The sequence below is a fragment of the Spermophilus citellus genome (assembly GCF_964194105.1).
Source record: "Spermophilus citellus genome assembly, chromosome: 9".
NCBI lineage: Eukaryota > Metazoa > Chordata > Mammalia > Rodentia > Sciuridae > Spermophilus > Spermophilus citellus.
The window spans coordinates 54,457,586-54,478,591 of record NC_138191.1 but is presented as its reverse complement, the minus strand read 5'-3'; the positions used below and the strand labels follow the sequence as shown (position 1 = coordinate 54,478,591).

At 36.3% G+C, this 21,006-nt stretch overlaps 1 long non-coding RNA gene across 1 annotated transcript in view; it reads left to right on the top strand.

Moving 5' to 3' along the window:
* The window catches only part of LOC308655730, a 34,690-nt gene that overhangs the window by 4,823 nt on the left and 8,861 nt on the right, over positions 1 to 21,006 (top strand). Inside the window, exons 3-6 of the long non-coding RNA XR_014023510.1 lie at positions 1,882 to 2,070; positions 5,005 to 5,054; positions 6,244 to 6,502; positions 16,511 to 16,626. This is a non-coding gene — a long non-coding RNA (uncharacterized lncRNA). The remainder of the gene's footprint in view (positions 1 to 1,881; positions 2,071 to 5,004; positions 5,055 to 6,243; positions 6,503 to 16,510; positions 16,627 to 21,006) is intronic.

Genomic DNA, 21,006 nt, shown 5'->3' with positions numbered 1-21,006 from the left:
TCCTCGCCAGCACTTGTTGTTGTTTGACTTCATAGTGGCTGCCAATCTTACTGGAGTGAGATGGTATCTTAGGGTGGTTTTGATTTGCATTTCTCTGACTATGCACATGCATTCTTGTATTTTAAAATTTAGAATCATAAACAACCTGACAATTTTTTTTTGTGACTTAAGAAGAGAATTAGCTGAGCATTCTTGTGAATGTTATCAGAGTGGCTAAGAATCCCAAGCAATGCTGTTTGAATTAATTACCCCACCTCTAACCCATAACTCACAGAATGTTAAAGTGAAGCTTTGATGTGGATCACAGCTTAGAATTCCATGAGGTCTTCAGACAGTGGAGGATGTTTGAGCCTCATCTTTTTAGAAGATAAGAATAGCTTAAAAGCAAACAGAGCCTCAAGCAAAATAAAAACATGTGTCCCGAGAAGAACTTGTACACAAAAGTTCAGCAGCATTATTCATAGGAGACATAATAGCCCCAAAGTGGAAACAACCTAAAAGCCCATCAATGGACCAGATGTGATCTTTCAAGATCTTTCAATACAATGGAATATTATTCAGCCATAAAAGCAAATGAAGTACTGATTCATGCTATGACATGGATGAATATTGAAAATCTTATGCTAAAGAAAGTAGACACAAAAGACTATGTGATGTATGATTGTGAGTTGTTTTTTCTTTTTCTTTTTTTTTTGTGTGAATTATACATAATAGTCAAATCGATAGAGACAGGAAGCAGATTAGTGGTTTCTTAGGGCCAGGGGTGATGGGGAAATGTGGAGGGGCAGAAGAAAAAAAGGAGTGACATGGTGATAGGGTTTTGGGGGGGAAGATAAAAATGTTTTAAAATTGTGCCAGGCTTGTACAATTGTTCAACTTCTCAAATATTCTAAAAACCATTGAATTTGGCACTTCAAGTGAACTTTATGGCATTGGAACTATATCTCAGTGAAGTAATTTTTTGTTTTTGAAAATGAAAGACTCAAATAAGGCAAACAAAAAGACAAAACTAATGAACAAGCCAAAACAAACCCAGTGTAAGACTTTTCCTTTATTTCAATGGCTGGTAGAAGGTCTTTATGTGGCATTTAGAACTCTTCCTATCTGTGCAGGTAACTCAGTGAACTTCCCAGAACTTTACTAAGATTTTAAAAATTATATGTCTCTGATTCACATCGGCTTTCTTGTTTTATGAGTTTAATTATTATGAATAATAGTTCCTGACTTTTTCCCTCTTGCAGGACAAAAATACCTTAGGGGGAATGTAAATATCTTCAGTGTTGGTACAATATTTATAAGTACATAAACAAAAGGCCGAAGGAAGCACTTTTCCCCAGTGGATACCAGCAGAGGCTCCGGGGTCAGACAGAGTAAGATTCAAACCTTACCCAATAGTTATCAAATCTTGCACAAATTCTCCTGGAGACTTGGTTTCATTAGCTGTAAAGTGAGGATAACAGTACCTTCTTCATATAGCTGTTGTTTGGTTGTTAAATGAGATAATAATGTATTTTAAAGACTTTGCACAGTGGCTTGGCCATAGGAAATGTGCAAGAAAAGAGAGAAATTAATCACAACAATTCTATTTTTTTAAAATCATCTTTGTTACATTATTTGCTTGGAAAATATATAAATAAAGTGCATGAATAGAAAACAGGATGAGCCACTTCCTTAAGCCCTTTCAATGTTAATTAGAGAATTTTTACATTGGTCATTAAAAATATGAATATTTATAGAAAGTCTCATGTTATGATGCATTTTTTAACCTTCTACAGAAAAGCTGGATACAAATATGAAGGAAGCTATTGTGGCTTTTGGGGAATGGGCAAAATTATTCTCTTGAGGTATTATTTTCAAAATAATGGATTTTACTTGTCGTAGGACATTTTTTTTTCTGCCTTTTCATCACAATTGCAATCAGAACACTACCTGCTTTCAGCAGCAACAGAAACAGCTGGAGCACCCGTTTTGATGAGGGATTACTCTTCAGTATTTATAGTAACACCCATTTCACCAAGTGGAGCCCAAAAGAAGGGAAAAAAAACAAACATCTGACTTTTCTTATAACAGGTAACTGTTTTCTTTTGTATTAAATTTCCTTTCCCATTGCTTTCACTAGCTTCAGATTCTGAAGCTCATTTCACCACTCAGGGGACATTTAAAAGCAGCCAAACCAATGCAGCCAATAGAAATTTAATTTTAAAAATATAAAGCTTTGCTTTAAAAAAATCCTGTAGAAGCATTAAGCAAAATATTGAGGGATAAAAATAAGTATAAACATGCCAAAGACCTTGAAATCTGAACAGGGACTATGTTTGAAGTCAGACATGCATAAATATGTGTGTCTTTTCTCAGTGATATTAATGAAATGGTTAATTCTGTTGTCATGGCAACAAAGAACAGCTGTGATAAAAAGCTAAAGGTCTACACGTAATGCCCAATACAAGGTCTCTAATTCTAAAGCTGATTTTCTTAGCTACAATAGAAGTGATGTGTTTTCAATATCATCCTAAGCTTTCACATCAAATCCTCCTAGTTAATCCAATAAATAGACCAGTAGCATAAAAAGGAATATATGTTTGCACATTATAAACCTTATAAAAGAAGTTTACCTATGTCCCTTCTTAAGAGGAGATCTGGAAAGTAAACACATCCTCCTTCAAAATAAAAAACCTATTCTGAGTGAAACCTTAAAAAAATGGAATATATTCAAATGGGATATCAGGATAATCATCAAATACATTATTATGTAGCCTGTCTCCAGGAATGTATTATATTTGTGTAACATCACCACTACCACCACACTACCACGACAGCTAAAATAATTCAATTTAAGAAACTCACTAGAATATAATAACGTAAACAGCAGGATTTGTTCTTTAGATATGGTTATGGAGTTTGTGTGAAAGTGAGTTTGCTGAATATAACACACTGGTAAATCTATCCAGGTTAAAGATGAGTTCCAGACTATGATAAAGACTCAGATTCATTCATAAACCTCTTTTCTCCATCTTCTTCTCATCCCTGGTACGTGATCCAGATTTCCCATCTTCTTTGTCTGCCTTGCTACAGGTCTCAGTCAGAACCATTCTCTGTAAGTCTTGCCCTGTTCCTAGCTCAGGCATGCATAGTTTGTTCCCTGGATTACCATCATAGAACAGGCTTCCAGTCTACTCTGCACCCAGATAGCAAAGTAATTTTTCTAAAGCACAGATCAAATTGTGTGTCTTCTTTTCAAATCTTTCACATTTTCTCCCAGTACTTTCATAAAAATCCAGAGTTCTTAACCTGACTTAGAAGAGGCCTCATGCTTAGAAGCTTAGGGACTTTACCCTCATCTCCTCTGATACCCCACATCTTACTTTCTAATAAAAAAAGATATTTTGAAGTTGGCTGAATATGTTCAATATGCAATATATTCTCAAAGCTTCTGTCATTTGACAGCTGTTTCTTCCTTTACTATAACTATGTCTTTGCTTCTTCATGTAATGTTATCCAATTTGTAGTTCAAAATTTAACTCATATTTCCAAAGTAGGCAACATAATATTTAATATGTAATAGAAAAAATGGTTAAAATTTTATATGTCCCATGGTGAAATTATCAAGTTAAATAAATTATAACATGGTCATAATATGAAACCATTAGAAAGTCTGCCAGAGGTATGCATATATTGATAGAGAAAAATAATTGTTGCTAATTTTTTAGGTTAAAGTTAAGTTAAAAATCGGTCTATCCAATGTGATTTAACTTTTAAATATTAACATAATTGATGTGAATGTACATGCTGTAAAGTGTACACATTTTTAAGGTACAGTGTGATGGGTTTTTTTAAAAATGTATACTATCAAGTAACCACCATCACAGTCAGTATACAGAACACATATGCACATTTTTTTTAAAGAGAGAGCGAGAGAGAGAGAGAATTTTTAATATTTTTTTTTTTTTAGTTTTTGGTGGACACAACATCTTTATTTTGTTTTTATGTGATGCTGAAGATTGAACCCAGCACCCAGCGCATGCCAGGCGAGTACATTACCACTTGAGCCACATCCCCAGCCCCATATGCACATTTTTTATTGGCCCCCCAAGTTCTCCTGTTCCTCTTGTTAGTCAATCACTACTCCCACCCTTCTTCTAGTCAACCAGAGATTTGCCTTCTATCACTAGATATTAGATTTCTTTGCTAGAGTTTTATGTGAATGGAACCATATAGCATATTCTTTTTTTTTTTTTGCATTTGAATTCTTTATTTCACTGTAAAGATTTTAAGATTCACTCGTGTTGCTGTTTGTACCAATAGATCTTTTGCTTTTACTGCTGTGCAGTATTCTACTTGGATTTTCAGAAATTTATCTGTTCACATGGCATTTGGATTATTTGTGGTCTTTGCCTATTACAAGTACAGCTTCTGTGAACATTCAAGTACACAGTCTCTGCTCAGAGATTTGTTTTTATTTCTCTTAGGTAAATTTCTAAGTGTGGAATTGCTCAGTGGACTGGAGCCTTAGTCCATTAGTCTGCAATAACAAACTATCATACACTGGGGCTGGGGTTATAGCTCAGTGGTAGAGCACTTGCCTAGCATGTGTGAGGAACTGGATTCAATTCTCAGCACCACATGCAAATAAATAAATAAAATAAAGGTCCATCAACAACAACAAAAATGTTTTTTTTTTAAATCATAGACTGGGCAGCTTTAATAATAATCTATTTCTCACAGTTTTAGAAGCTGGAGAGTCCTAGTCCAAGTCAATGACATTTTGGTGTCTGGTAAGGGTTTGCAACCTGGTTTATAGACGACCTTTTCTTGCCATCCCTGGAATCTCATTTCTATAAGAGCACTGATCCCATACATGAGGGTGCCCCCCTTATGATCTAACAAATTTGGAAAACTCCAACCCTTAATGCTCTCACACTGCAGATTAGAATTTCAGCATATGAATTTTAAGAAGATGCAAATTTCAGTCCATAAAAATAAGTTATTGTGTGTTCATCTTTATAGGACACTGCCGTATTGTTTTCAAAATGACTTAACAATTATATTGTCTTCTGGTAAGTGTTCAAATTTTTTGCTCATTTTTAACTTGCATTTTTCTTGAGTTTTGATATTTTTAATTTTTTTCCTGAAAATAATTTCTGTTTTGTATGTATACACTTAGTATTACATAATATTTTTAACTCCATCTTTCAATTCCTTTCCATCTTCTTAATAAATTTGTCTTAAAGTATTTGTGTGATTATGCATTTATGAAAAGAAAACATGCACATATACTGATCCAACACAAAAAAGAACCAGGAAGATATATACACAGTGTATACCTCCAAATAATCAAAATGATTACTTCTGGCTGGTAGAATTAAAGTTCATACATCATTGTCTTCTCTTTTCCTCTAGCTTACCACAAAAAAATGGATTACTTTATAATTAAAAATACTATTGGGGCTGGGGATGTGGCTCAAGGGGTAGCGCATTCGCCTGGCATGCGTGGGGCTCTGGGTTCGATCCTCAGCACCACATAAAAGTAAAATAAAGATGTTGTGTCCACCAAAAACTAAAAAATAAATATTAAAAAATCTCTCTCTCTTTCTCTCTCTAAAAAAATACTATATATGACATAGTTAATTTACAAGAAATTTCATATTTACATTTAATTCATTTATATTTCATATATACATGTATGAATTTATATAAACAGTATAGATAATAACTATAAATACAGCTTATGTATGCATACATATGTACACATAGTTTATATACACAGACATACATATATACGTACACACTTATCCCAATATTGGAAACATTATTCAAATCCTTTAACCCCTGAGGAGTTTAGGTAATATTTTCTCTTATTTTCCTCCTTATTTGCATAATGCATCTTTTGTCTTTGTATTCTTTGATTCCCACTCACTATCTGACATAATTGATAGACACTAAACTTTGATTGAATTAATTTCACATAAACTTATTGAGCACCTAGTATGTGTCAGGAACTAAGCCTGGTACCAAGATTATAAATTGCATATGAAACATAAATCTTGCAAATAAGAAACTTAGAGTTGTCTGTACTTTGCATGATGCTTAGCACTTATTATGAATATAAATATGTGCCGATGAGAGAAATAGAGAGACAGTAACTGAATTTTGTATTTCTTAGCATCTTTTTTTTTTGATAATTAATCCATTTGTTTGACCAATGTTTGTTTGTTTGTCTGTTTGTTTGTTTATTTTGCTTAATAGGTTCCAGTGTGGACAATTCAAGAAAATCAGGATTTCACAGAAGACTAAGAAATGTCTGTAGCAGAGAATTTTGTCTGGGAAGACTAAGCCATTGGGTTATTACCATGATCTGGGACCTCTGAAGAGCTAATGAATCCTAAAAGGAGAGACATGGGGACTGGTTTGGCAAACACCATTTTTCATTATTTCTGCTCCAGGAGAGTTCATCTATACATAGAAGAGGCACTATCCTTGACACTATCACCATGTCTTTCTTACCGTAAGTGATCAGAGCCAGTCTCAACTCACTCGAAATTACCTTAATTATTAACAAGACTACATTCATTCTCTATTTCTTGGTCCTTCAAATCAGGGCAGCAATGTCATTGTCCGCATAATCAAATTGGAAGATTTCATTCTCTGGCTATAATCTGCATGATTAACTAATTTCCTATGCAACATTAACTCCCAGATACTGGATGTATCATTATTGGTCACTGTTTGGTTACTATGTTTGATACTGTCATCTTTGTTTGCTGTGTTCAAACCTTTTTCTAATGAGGGGAAATATAAAGAATGATGGCAAGATGTCCCAAGAACATGTAAATAATGGAAAATATTCTTTCAACCAGTGAGTTCTAGTTACCTCGCCATTCCTGTGTAAAAGGAAAGATGACCAGAAAGGCATGAGGATTATTTTCTGGGTAAATTGAACAATGACTACATTGGGTAATGGAATTGCCCTTTTTCTTTCCTTTTGGGGACTGAACCCAGGGGTGCTCTACCACTAAGCTACATCCCCATCTCTTTTTAATGTTTTATTTTGAGACAGAGTCTCTGACCTTGAACTTGTAATTCTCCTGTCTCAGCCTCCTAAGTAGCTGGGATTACAGATGTGAGCCACCAGGCCCAACTTCTTTTTCCTTTTTAAGCAAATATTTAAAGGGTTATTTTTTTGGGGGGGGAGGACGGTGTCAAGCATTTATTACTGGAGATTAAAGTACATTTGCTTTAATGTTATGGTAGTATTCCACAAGGTGAGAATTTTTTAAAATATTCGTTTTACTCCTAATTTTGCTCCTAATTCCTGCTTTGTGAATAAGTCACTACTGTTGATGAGCTATATCTTAACACACTTGGTAAAGGTTTTTGAACAGTAAAAAAATTAAACATTTTGAGTGCAGAAAAAATATACATATTATAACCTTTAGCATCTCTGATGGGAACATATTTCTAAGGAACCAAGAAATTTGTCTGATTATTGATAAGCTCTGAGCTCCCTATTAACTTGTGGTAAATTGAACTGGGGGTTTTCCCTTGGTCTGCTCAGTACAAAACCCTATCACCCTATCACTGGTTTAGTTCTTTCACTGGACCACTGATTATTGAGTTCCTTAAAACTATAAGATTTATTTTTAAGCTTTCTCATTTCTTCCAATAATTGTAAGAATGGTGCAGACACTAGAGTACTCTGGTTTAGATTTGTATGGGAAAACACTCAAGTGGACAGTAATGCTTTTCACACACTCAAAAAACCCTGGAAGAAGCCGATTCCCCACTTGGGGAAAGTTGGCTGCTTTTCTGCTGCCTTTATTTTCCCCTAGGACCATCATGGCTGAAGAAGAGACTTCCTGGCTACATGAAGTGTCCTAGGATTCTATCCCCAACAATTAAAAGCCAACAAACTGAGACCCAAACATTTATTTATCTACTTATCTACTAATTTTTAATTTTTTAATTTATTCTAATTTGTTCTACATGACCCAAACTTTAACCCAATTGAAATTTTACCATCTCATCAATGAAATCAGGAATGTTTTGTTCCTAAGTTTGTAAGTTAACTTCTCAGTGACTTAACATCCTCATCTGTAAAATGAAGACAACCCTAGTTGTTCATGCCACTGACTTATTTTAAAACTAAATGAAATCATGTACAAAGCCAAGAAGACAGTGGATAAAATAATGACTCATAAGTATTAACACTTATTATTACTGCTATTATTTAGTATTTTCACTAGTATTGTTGTTATCAATAACTTCTCTTTGGTGTTGATAATGTTTAGCGGCAACATTTACAAAATGAAAAATGCTTAGCATTTATCTTTGGGGATAATCAGAAAGTGTCATTGCTCTTCTAGGGATAAACACCATCAAACATTAGAGAGCATTGTATCTACTTAATGAGTAGAAGAAAACTACTTTTAGGCCTGCAGCTTGGATGCAAAGAGGGCCATGGGAGTCTGTTTGTGCCTGAGCCAAGGTCCTGGGGCATGGCTGTGTTTCCCACTGGGCTGAGAGAGCACTGAAGATGAGCCAAGAGTTGGTAATAAATTCGGTTTTATTTGGCAGTATAGGTCTGTGATCTCTTGCATGATTCTGAACTCAAAATGCTGAAAAATACAAGAGGTTTTGTTGAGAAGTTAACATCGTTTGTCAGTAAAACCAACCTGACCAGCATTCATTTGGGAGCAAATTTTGAACTGATGTCATTCTGTTGTGAATCTTCATTGTCCTTAATTGAGTATTATATGAATTGATTCAGAAATATTAATGACTTTGTGTAGGAGGTGCTGCCTTAGACCTGACTGGGAGTATATATAAGAAAAAGAACATGCATCGTTTTCTAAAATGTAAAAAAAAATTAAAACAGGAAACGCGTGACCCCAAGCTTTGATAATGAACTAAGAGCTTTACCTGCTCACAGATTCTCTTTGGTCTGCCAAATGAGCTAACCCAGTGTAACCTGTCGTTTTTTACCCCCAGCCTCTCTACTTGTGACACCAGCTCCCTGACCGTCTATCTTTTATGTACACCTGTGGCCCTTGTGGGCTCCCAGAGAAAAGAGAGACCATGTAAACCAAAGTCAACAGCTAAAGACTGGTGGCATATTGTCTTAGAGAAAGCAACCTGTCCCCACCTTTTTGAAGCTGGGAGTAAATATTTAGAGATTGTTTGGATAATCAGAATTCTTATGTGATGAATTGAGTAGCTTTTCTCTATCACACCCTTCTGCCCTGATGTTTCTGCCTTACAGCCAGATGCCCATGAATGGAAACCTCTGAGATCATGAGCAATATAAAGACTTTCTTTTGTAAGTTGTGTTTTGGTGATAGCAACAAAAAACTAACACAAATATTCTATATAGAGAGTCATATCATCTGCAAGGGGTAAGTTGACCTCCTTCTTTCCTATTTGTATGTCTTTTATTCTTTTTCTTGCCTAATTTATCTACCTAAAATATCTAACAGGATATTGAATAAGAGTGATGAGAGTGGACATCTTTCTCTTGTTTCTGATGTGAGAGGAAATTATTCATATATGGGCTTTATTATGTTGAGGTGTGATTCTTCTATACCTTGTTCAGGGTCTTTTCATGAAGAGATGTTGAATTTTATCAAAGGCATTTTTTTGTATCTGTTGAGATAATCATATGAATTTTATCCTCCATTCTATGTATGTGTTGTGTTAATGCCAATAGATTTACAAATATTGAACCATCCTTGCACCTATAGAAGAAAATCAACATGACCATGAAATATGTTATTTTAATGTGTTCTTTTTTTTAAGAGAGAGAGAGAGAGAGAGAGAGAGAGAGAGAGAGAGAGAGAGAGAATTTCTTTAATTGTTTTTATTTTTCAGTTCTCAGCGGACACAACATCTTTGTTTGTATGTGGTGCTGAGGATCAAACCCGGGCCGCACGCATGCCAGGCGAGTGCACTACCACTTTAAGCCACATCCCCAGCCCATTTTAATGTGTTCTTGAATTTAATCTGTAAGTATTTTTTGGGGGATGTTTGCATCTATTTAATTCAGGATATTGGCCATTAGTTTTCTTTCTTTCTTTAAATTTTTTAATTTGTTTTAATTAGTTATATATGACAGTAAAAATGCATTTATACACTTTGATATATCATACATAGATGGGGTATAATTGCTTATTTTTCTGATTGTACATGTTGTAGAATCACATTGGTCATGCAGTCATATATTTACATAAGGTAATAAAGTCTGTTTTGATGAATTCTTTTCAGGTTTTGATATCAGGATAGAATGAGTTTGGAAGGGTTCTCTCCCCTTTAAATTTTATGAGGCAGTTTGTGAAGAATTGATGCTAGTTCTTCCTTCAAAGTTGGGTGAAATTCAGCCATGAAGCCATCCAGTCCTGGGCTTTTCCTTGTTGGAAGACTTTTTATTTATTCATTTAATCTTGTTACTTGCTATTGTTCTATTTAGGTTTTCTATATACACTTGACTCAATTTTGGTGGGTCATATATGTCCAGAGATACTTCCATATCTTCTAGACTTTTCAACTTATTGGCATATATTTTTAAAAAATATATATTCCTAGGGCTGGAGTTGTGGCTCAGCGGTAGAGCACTCACTTAGCACATGGAAGGTGCTGGGTTTGATCCTCATCACCACAGTAAAAATAAATAAATAAAATAAAGGTATGTGTCCAACTACAGCTAAAAATTATTTTTAAAAATTATATATATATATGTGTGTGTGTGTGTGTGTGTGTGTGTGTGTGTATTCCTAGTGATCCTTTGAATATCAGTGGTATCAGCTGTGATGTCTCCTTTTTCACCTCTGATTTTAGTCACTTGGGTTCTCTCTCTCTTTTTAGTTTAGCTGAGGATTTTGTGAATTTTATTTATCTTTTTAAAGAACCAGTTCCTTGTTATATTGATCCTTTGTTTTATTCTTTTAAACTCTGTTTCATTTATTTCTCTTCTGATCCTTATTTTCCTTCCTGCTACTGATTTGGAGTTTGATTTGTTCTTGTTTTTCTAAGACTTTAAGATGAATCATTAAGATATTTTTTGAGTTCTCTATTTTTTTTAATGTAGGTAGTCATTACTGTAAATTTCCCTCTTGGTTTCACTTTTTCTGTATCCTATAGGTTTGTTATACATTTTCACTTGATTAAAGAAATTTTTAGGTTTCCCCTCAATTTTAATGATTCACTGTTTGTTCAAAGTATGTTGTCCAATATCCTTGTGTTTTTATAATTTCTGTAGTTTATCTTGCTATTTATTTCTAGTTTTGTTCCATCATGATCCAGGAAGATGCAAATTATTTTTTAAATTTTGTCTTTTTTAATTTTGTTAAGTTTTCCTTTGTGGTCTAAGATAATGGTCTATTTTAGAAAAATCTCCATGTGTTGATGAAAAGGATATGTATTTTTCTGTTGTTGGATCAAATATTTTATAAGTGTCTTTTAAGTCCATTTGATCTATAGTGTAATTTAAATTTGATGTTTCTTTGTTTTGATTTTTTTGGGGGGGGGTCTGGATGATTTACCTATTACTCAAAGTGGGATATTCAAGTCATTCACTATTACTATTATTTCTTTTCTCATATTATTTGTTACATAAAATTTATATAAAAATATTTAGTGCACATAAATTTATAACCATTATATCTATTGATTAATTGCTCCCCTGATCATATATAGTGACTGTCTTTGTTTCTTGTAACATTTTATCTTGTATATTTTGTTGCATATAAGTACAGTTATTTGCTTGCTTTCAGATTTCATTGACTTAGAATGAATTTTTTAATTTTTTTACCCTTTCACTTTAAGTCTGTATGTTGTTTTGCAAGTGAGCTGCATTTCTTGTAGACAATGTATTGTTTGGTGTTGTTTTTTAATCCATTCAACCAGCTTATAGATTTTAATTGTAATAATTTTTATTTACATTAAAAATTATTATTGGTCATTTTGTTGATTTTCTTTTGGTTGTTTTGAATATTCATTGTTTCTTCCTCTATGTTAAAGATTTGATGGTTTAATATATTGATAATATTGGATTATTTCCTATTTTGCATCTGTGAATCCTCTTCTAGTGAGATTTAATTTTTCACATACTCTCATGTTGGTGTTTACCTTTTTTTCCTTTCTGGGTGTAGAATTTGCTTCAGCATCTTTTGAAATGCTGGTCTAGTAGTCATGAATTCCCTGAGTTTATACTTCTCTTGTAAGATCTTTATTTTTTCATTGATTCTAAAAGACAGCCTTACTGGGTATAGTAATCATGATTGGCAGCGATTCTTCTTTAGGACTTGAAATACTTCATTTCATCCTCTTCTGTCTTTTCGAGTTTCTGCTGAGAAATCTGCTGTTCATGTAGTGGCTTTGCCTTTAAATGTGACTTGGCACTTCTCTCTTGCAGATTTCAATATTCTTTCTTTGTGTTGTACTCTAAGCAATTTAACAATAATAAGTTGTGGAGATGTTCTTTTCTGATTATGTCTATTTACAAAATGCCTCCTACGTCTGTATCACTCTTTACTGAGATTTGAGCAATTTTCTGGTATTATTTCATCAAATAGGTTTTCAATGCCCTCATCCTTTAGCTCTTCTCCCTTGAATATCCCAATGAGCCATTATCTTGATCTTTCAATGATGTCAGAGAGATCTTATATGTTCTCTTCATTCTTTTTCATTTTTTTTTCTGAATATAATATTGGGAAAGGCTTTTTTTTTAGCTCTGATATATTATTTCTTCCACTTGTTCTAATCTGTTGTTGAAACTTGTGATTGAGTTTTTGTTATTATATATATATTTATTTATTATTATTATTATTATTATTATTATTATTATTATTATTATTTTATGTGTGATGCTGGGAATTGAACCCAGGGCCTTGTGCATGTGAGGCAAGCACTCTACCAACTGAGCTATATTGCCAGTCCTCCCCCCCCCCATCTCTACCCATGTTTTGAGACAGGGTCTCACGTAGTTGCTTAGGGCCTCACTAAGTTGCTGTAGCTAACTTTAATCTTATACTTCTCCTGCCTCAGCCTCCTGAATGCTGGGATTACAGGTGTGTGCCACCATGCCTGGCTGTGATTGTATATTTTATTTGTCATATTAATCTTTTCATTTCCCATAGTTTTATATGATTTTTTCCTAAATCTCCATATCTTTATGGAATTTCTTATTAATATACCACATTGTCTTCCTTCACTCATTCAACCATTTTTATGTATTTATTTGGATTTCATTGAACTTCTAATAATCATTCTTTTGTACTCTTTATTCAGCATTGCACCCACTTTGATATCTTTGGAATCTGTTATTGGAGTGCCAAGTACTTTAGGATGTGACATATTACTTTGAATTTTCGTATTTCTTTTGTTTCTGTGTGGAGTTTTGCTCATCTTCTGGGATAGCTATCTCCTCCCTTTTTATGTGCTAGTCTTCTGAGCAATTAGTTTTCCTTTGAGATGTTATTTGGGTGTCTTGTGTATTGTTGAGTTTATTTTCAATTGGACTCTCTAGAGTGTAATCTTTCTATGGCTTCTTTGACTGTGATTAGTGGGTGTGGATGCACTGTATAGTTTGAGGGATTCACCGTCTCTGCAGGTTTTGCAAGAGGGGATCCTCTAATAATTCGAGCAGGTATGGTGTTGACAGAAAAGCATGTAGGGTGTACTCTGTTATAACTTCTACGAAAGGAGTGGAAACCACTGCCATGTGATTAAGGTTTCCACAGGTACTGTTGACATTGACTCTATTACTTAAAAGCAATTCTGATACTAGTTACTCCAATTGTGGTGAAGATCCTGAAGCTTTTATAGATACTAGTATAATTCCTGGTTTTCCTGGAGAGAGGTGAGCACTGGACTCACAGCTCTCCCCCAGTGTCATTCATATTTAGTCTTGCAACAATGTGTAATCCAACAGTCCTATTGGTACAACCAATGCAGAGAGCCCTTATAGGTGAAGTATTTGCAATAATTATGTTATTTTTCTCTGTTGTTACTGAGGGACCTCAGATCTCCACCCCGAACCCCAGATAGCTATGCCCATCTGGGGATAGATATTTGGCTGGGAACTTTTACCTTTCTTATTCTTTAGATCAAAGTATCCACTATGGTTTGAGTTGGATTGGTTTTGGCTGGAGGTAGGCAGAAGGCTTCTCAGCTGGACTGTGAAAGTAGCTCAGTAGAACAGTGTACAGACAACCTGGGTCAGGTCCTGGCTTTGATCCCCAGCACCACTTTTTTTAAACCACCACCAATAACAACTACAACAACGAAAAAGAAACAGGAAAAGGTAATCTATAACAAAATAACATGTTAAAATACATAAAAAATAATAAAAACATTTGATTGTTTTTTAAAAAATAAGAAAAGCAAAATAAAAAAATAAAAAAGAAGAATCAGAGAAAAAGACAAGAGAAAAAAGCAATTAAAAGTAACCCACTTGAATCAAACTGTGAAATATGATATATTAAGAACTATGTAATGTTTTGAACGACCAACAATAAAAAAAAAAGAAACAAAATTAAAAGGAAAAATTCCTCCCCTCTGAAGTGCTTGGATGGAATGGAGAGGATGGATGGTCCTGACCTAAGCTAATCGAAACTTCTCTCTAGGACTTCCTGGTCTGTGCACTCACAGAGCCAGAGTGCTGGTTGTGCCTATCAGGTGTCCAGGGGAGAGATTTGAAGCTGAAGCTAGTAAGGAATGCAGATCATCACAGGGAAGGATTCTCTTTGCATCTTTTTTAGCCCATGCATTCAGGGTGAGAGCTACCAATATGGCAGCAAGTCCTTTGTGCCTCTGAGGGTGGGGAGGAGAAATGGAGCCATGAAGATCTGATCTGGAGTGGGGCTAGGGGAACTTTGAAGTCTGCTGCCTTTGATTCTGATGGCTTCAGAATCAAAAAATTCACAAAGCCAGAGAAATGTTCACTTCCCTGGACTCCAAGTGCAAGTTCCCAAAGACACTGATTTTAAAGGCAAGCACAGAGTGCACTCCTTCATGTTGCAGTCTGCATTTCCCAGAACATGGAACTCTCAGCAGGTTTGTGTCAGAGGCATCACTCCCCTGCCCTGGCCATGACCAGCTGCCTGCTGAGGTATTGCACTGGAGTGGACATGGAGTCCCAGAGATAGGAAGATGCAGGGATTTCTGATCTCCAGAGAAGTGCAAACTAGACAACATGACTCAAGATGACTCCTGCTTACAACAACCTGAGAATTTGCTGAAGGATGTTGTGAACTCCTTTTCCATAGCTAGCTCATTGTGCAGACCTTTAATCTATTTATAATATGTGGGCAAGATGCCACATTCTGCACTAGTGGAGCTCTATGGGACTCTGTCTTTTTTTACCCATAACTCACTGATGGGATATTCCCCTCCCATGGCCACATGGCTATAATGAAAGGAACCAGGGCACCCTTTCTCTTGCTATTTTAACATCCAAAATCTGTGTTTCACCAGGTCCCCATTTTTCTGCTGTTGAACCTCAACACTTTATAGGTGTTCATCTCAAAGTGCAGCTGTACACCTGGTTTTTTGGTTCTGTCTCCCAGAGAAGCAGGCAAGTGCTGGATGCCTCTAGACTTCTACCTTGGATTCTTATCTACTTTTTTGTTTAGTATTCAGTTTGGTTATCCTAGTGAGCTGTCCCAACGTTGCCCTTCTTCAGTAATGGTGATAGTTCTTGGGACAACTCTGGTGGTGATGCGCTCCCTTTTCTTTTTGCTTATCCTGAAAATAAGATACTTCTGATAGGCTGATAGGTCAATATCTACAAATTATAAGAGTCATATACAAGGTCATGTAAAAAAAATACAAGGTTCCCAGGCCTAAGAAAGCCATGGATGCTAGTAGTCAGATATTTCAGTGAAGGAATATATAAACTTTTGGTAATGAAATCCTAGAAATAGTATCAGAGACAGAAATCACTAAAACATCATGAAGGGAAGGGGACCTTGGCCAGGAGAGGTGATTTGCTAGACCTGGGTGTTCTAGACTTTGGAACTGATGCCAGCAAATATTCTAATCCTCTAAACAACTCCACTTAGTTTATTCTTGTTTTTCTGGCAAAGAGAAAAAAAATGTACACTGGCCAGAGGCTTGAGAGCCCAGGCCCCTGTTTGTTCTTTTTCTTATTGCATATTTGTTTAGATAATTGTGTTTATAAACTAAAGTAATGGGAATTGGCCCCATGATATGGAGCTACACAGGTGCTAACAAGCCCTGGGAGGGACTGCTGAGGCTGCTACCCTGAGAAGACTTCTTGCTGGCACCCTGCTGAGGCACCCTGCCTTTACTTACAGAGTACCTAGGTGATTAGGTGAAGGTGACTGCAGGTGACTCTTCTAGCTGTTAGATGGGAAATATGCATCTTTTTCTCAAGATTTCTCCTGAAGCAAAACATCTATTTTAGTACTCTTTATTCTTTTCTAAGGTTAAGGTATATCAGGTTGACAACAATTAGTCAGATAAAAATATTTACCAAGTGTCTACTGTTCTATTCACATAGTGCCAGGCCCTAGGGGCATGCATGCAAAAGAAGCAAAGAAATGTTCCTGCCCTGGAGAGACAAAACCAACAAACTTTACGCAGGGAGAAAATATTTCTGCAGCTAAACCAGGGCAGGTAAGTGTGGCTGTTTGATTGACAGTAGAGAGAATTTGGGACTGACTTGGTTGAAGGAAAGATAGAGAAATAAGAGCTGACTTGTGGAGAGGTTCTAAAAACCTGTGAACAGGTCTGCAGGGGTCAGGCAAGCAAATGTAGGAATAACTAAGGTCTGGTGAGTGGCTGGATGGTCTGTGACCTGGAGAGCTCACTCCCTGTCCAGAGAGGAATTTGCTTTTAGTTTTTAGCTCAGGAGTCTGCAGTGTTTTCCTGTAATTTGCCAGATAGTAAATATTTTAGGTTTTTCCAGCCATTTTGTTTGTTGCAATTTGACCATGTAACTGCCACCCATGTAAGAAAGTATAGACAATATAATTACAGAATGTGTGTGAATACATCCCAGTAAAATTTTACTTATAAAATTTGGAAGCCATGATGCAGCGGCCATGGTTTCCCAAATCCTGCTCTAAAGCTGATGGTTATTGATCTCAGTTTTCAAAGAATTTAGAAATCAAGATTGGATGTGAAATACCTTGTGTTTTTTTTTTTTAATGTTAAAAAAGAATCTTAGTGCCATTTGATCCGAGAAAAAAACTGTTTCTATGACCCCCTGGCAGACAATTTGCATACATGGGATTTGGTAACTAAAGAAAACAAACAAACAAACAAACAAAGAGAAACATCATGAGACAGAGGGTAAGTAAAAGTTGGTGAGGTGTTCAGCAGGATGAACACTGAGGTTTGATTGACTGGGGTCAGATCTCAGCTCTGTCATCTTTTAGCTACAAGACCATAGATAAATGACCTCAGGCATAGGCTTCTCTATCTTTGCAATTCAAGGATTAAATAAGTTATATAAATGAAAGCTTTAAAACAATCCCTGGCACAGAGAAATCATCAAATAGCTATTGGGTTAATGATAATAAAAAGAAATGTTAGGAAGACATATAAAGAAAAAGCTACATTGTTAAATCCAACTAATTATTAGGCATAAGTGCCAATCTTGTTACTCACTGTACATTTTCCATATGTACTTTGTTATTTGTAATACACATTAACATTCCATACAGATGGACAGCTTCTATTTGCTCCAGAGTCAAAAATCTATTCCTTCCTAGCCATTTCCCCTAGAGATGTTTCTCTTGGACCCAGGGGACCAGAAAGTATGGATACAACCATCAATACCAAATGGGGAGAAGAAGGCAGTAGGAACGTCTAAAGAAGTATAGCAAGATGCTAATTGGCTTAAAAGCTATCACAATACTTATGAAAATCTTGTGAGGGGAATACTCCAGTCTTCCTTGGCTCTCCAAGTCCAGGGGCTTGCTGTGGCTTGGTAGCAGCAGCATCAGGAACTCTCTTGAACATGTTTGCTCTTTCTTATTCTAAAGAAGAAAATGTGGGTTTTCAAAATGTATCCTGTGGAGCTCCATGGTTTGGGAAAGTGACTATAAGGTCCTTGTAAGCAGAGTTCTTGTCTGTCTTTATGAATAAAGAGTAAATTAAAAATAAAAAGAGTAATGAAGACAAGTAGGACTTTCATTCATAGTTGATTCAACAACAGCAACTTCTCTTTCATCTTTTGTATTCTCTAAGATCCTAAAGAGGAGCTCATGTGAAAAACACATTTGCAGGCTACTGCAGCACACAAAGTGTCTTCCCCAAACTGCACATTTCTGACAGCAGCTGTTACCTTATATATGATATTTATAAAAAATTCAACAAATGATTAAGTATCATGGCTACATTACTATAAAAGTCTATCTTCTTTAGGCTTGAGCTGAGATTCAGGTACATCTAGCAAGTGGAGACCCATGGGACTCTGCTTCAGGAACACAGAATCCCAAGCATCCCCCTGGCTTTTCTAGTGCTTGCACAGGTCTCTTTCCCAGGTCCCCTCCTAAGGGCACACTACCATACAGTGTGCACATCCCTGGTCTAGAGGAACGAGACTTTTAGAGGAAAATGAGAGGGTTTTTTTGTTTGTTTGTTTTGTTTTTACTGATTTTAACATTTGGGCTAAGATGTCCACATGTGTGTGTCTTAGGTCACTTATAAATAGCAATAAAGCAAATATAAAGAAAGAAAGATTTAGGTGGGGAAGGGGCTTCTCCATTTTCACTTTGGTCCCAGACCCCATAAATATTAGGATTACCTTACTGGACTCCTTTAAAAGAAGGTAATACAGAGAATGGAGGAAGCTGCTCTTCTGTTCACCCCACAGTAGAGGTGATGAAGCACTAAGAGGACTAAGCATTTTGGTGACCATGGTGAGTGGCAGGCTGTGAACAAGAAGATTCAATAATGGGCATTTATTCAGCTCAGTGGGACCCTAGGTTTAGAGTGATGGAGCACCTGTGTCCCCAGGACCAGCGGGCCTGGGCCTAGGTGGATGGGAGAGTGCGCTACCTCCTTTTGTTGAGTGGCCCTCCTTTTGTTGTTGGAAACTGAGGAAAAGGTGTGCTCCGAAAGGAGCTGGCATCTGCAGGTTTACAGGTGAGGATTAATTAACCACTGAAATGTATTCCATGATGTTAATGTGACCTCCTTGGTCCACACATGCTGGTGAGGCCTGAGGATATTCAAATTAGGTTAAAATTCATATTGACACTGATTAGCACAGCACTAATAGTTCAGCCTCTCTACCCATCTGAGCAGGCCTAGCTAACATTCGGTTCTTCTTGCAATTGCTCTTTTTAAGTGTGCTTTGTAATTCTGTGGATGAGGTTTTCTATGAATCTATTGTATTAGGGAGCCCCAAATCTGTAATTTCCTTCTAACGAGGCCTGTTAATTTGATGACAGCATTATCAAATATAAACACCGCCCTCCCTTGGTCTGTAGGGTGCTTCATAATGAGCTGGATCCAGGGGGGCAGAGAGTTGCCAGACACATTAAAGCAGCTAGTGTCCCTGACTAAGGAAGGCTTTATTAATGATCTCAGTCCCAGAGGAAGAGACATGCAGAAAATCTTCAGAAAGAAAGAAATGGCAGTGGTGAAATCAAAGCAACCCAGATGGCCTATAAACAGGCTAATTATGTGGAAGACCCAGAAGCAACTCTGAAGTTTCCTCCCCAGCTGCCTGCGGAGTCTGCCAGGTAGCCAGCTGCTGGCGGGGCACACTCTCCTTCCACAGGTCGTCAGCAAAATGGTGCTCCACATTAAAGCAAACAGTGCCCCCCCCCCCCCAGCACATTTCTTCATGTAATGGGAGAATCTTTTCCAGGTCTTTATGTGTAAAATTCTATGGGATTTATAAACCTCCATTTAGAATTTTCGTGTATATATATTTTTTGCAACTGGAAAGGCATAAATACAGCACACCGCGTGTATGTATTTGTGCAGATCCACAACCATACTGCCAGATTAAGGAAAGAAAAGGATTCTAGTATATTGTCAATGAATTGCAAAGTAGAAATAAATGGTACAATTTTAATGGATGATATAATTTCATGTCAATGTTTTCTTGATTATCTCAGAAGTATCAAGCTCAAAGCTTGTCTCAGTCACTTCATAGAGACGTGGTGACCGAAAGACTCTGAATTTTCAAAGTCTTCACACAGACTTTGTGGCCCATGGATGAGGTTTTCTATGAATCTGAGGGCAGGTAGTGCAGACCCCTCTGATACCTGAGTCTGGTGATTTTAGCAATATTTACAGAGAAGCCAGACTCTCAGATTCAGAATGGAGAACAAGATAGAAGAAGGGTGGGAAAGGGAAATTCAGTGAATTTTTTTTTAAAATTAGTAGACTAATTTAACCAATATCAGGATGTTATAATCAAAGATAATGTGTGTGTGTGTGTGGGGGTTACTTCAAGGGTCCTGCCATGGTTTCTTAGTTTGTTTGTTTTTTTTTAAATCAGACTTAAGTTTTCCTTCTTTTGGAATAAAGGAACCTGCATCTGTTTCTGTTTTAACTCCCTTGGTGATTATTAATTGTTGGAATTTGCATATGAGTGGAAAGACTAGTGCCCTCTAGAAATTCAGGTCCTATGCAGCTGTCACTTTTAACTATCTCTCTCAGGAAGAGAGGCCACTATTTGTGATAATTCTGTGTTCAATATCAGAGTTCAGTCCAGAAATCCAGGAGAGATCCCAGCCGGCTCCTGCCTTCCTCTGGACTCCCCCATTATGCTGTGTTCTCATTTTGTCTGTACCACCAGCTCCTCTCATTGTGGTGGCACAGTGCTCCTTGAAGACAGGAGCCCAGTGGTGTTGAGTTTAATTCTATATTGTATTTTGGGGAAAAGATTGGGCTGGTTCAACTGGATACCCACATGCAAAAGAATAAAGTTGTAATCAACCTTTCACCATCTTAAAAAAAATCAACTCAAAATGGATCAAAACAGAAAGGTAAAAGCTAAAAATGAAAGGGGTTAGGAAAGGTAGCAGAATA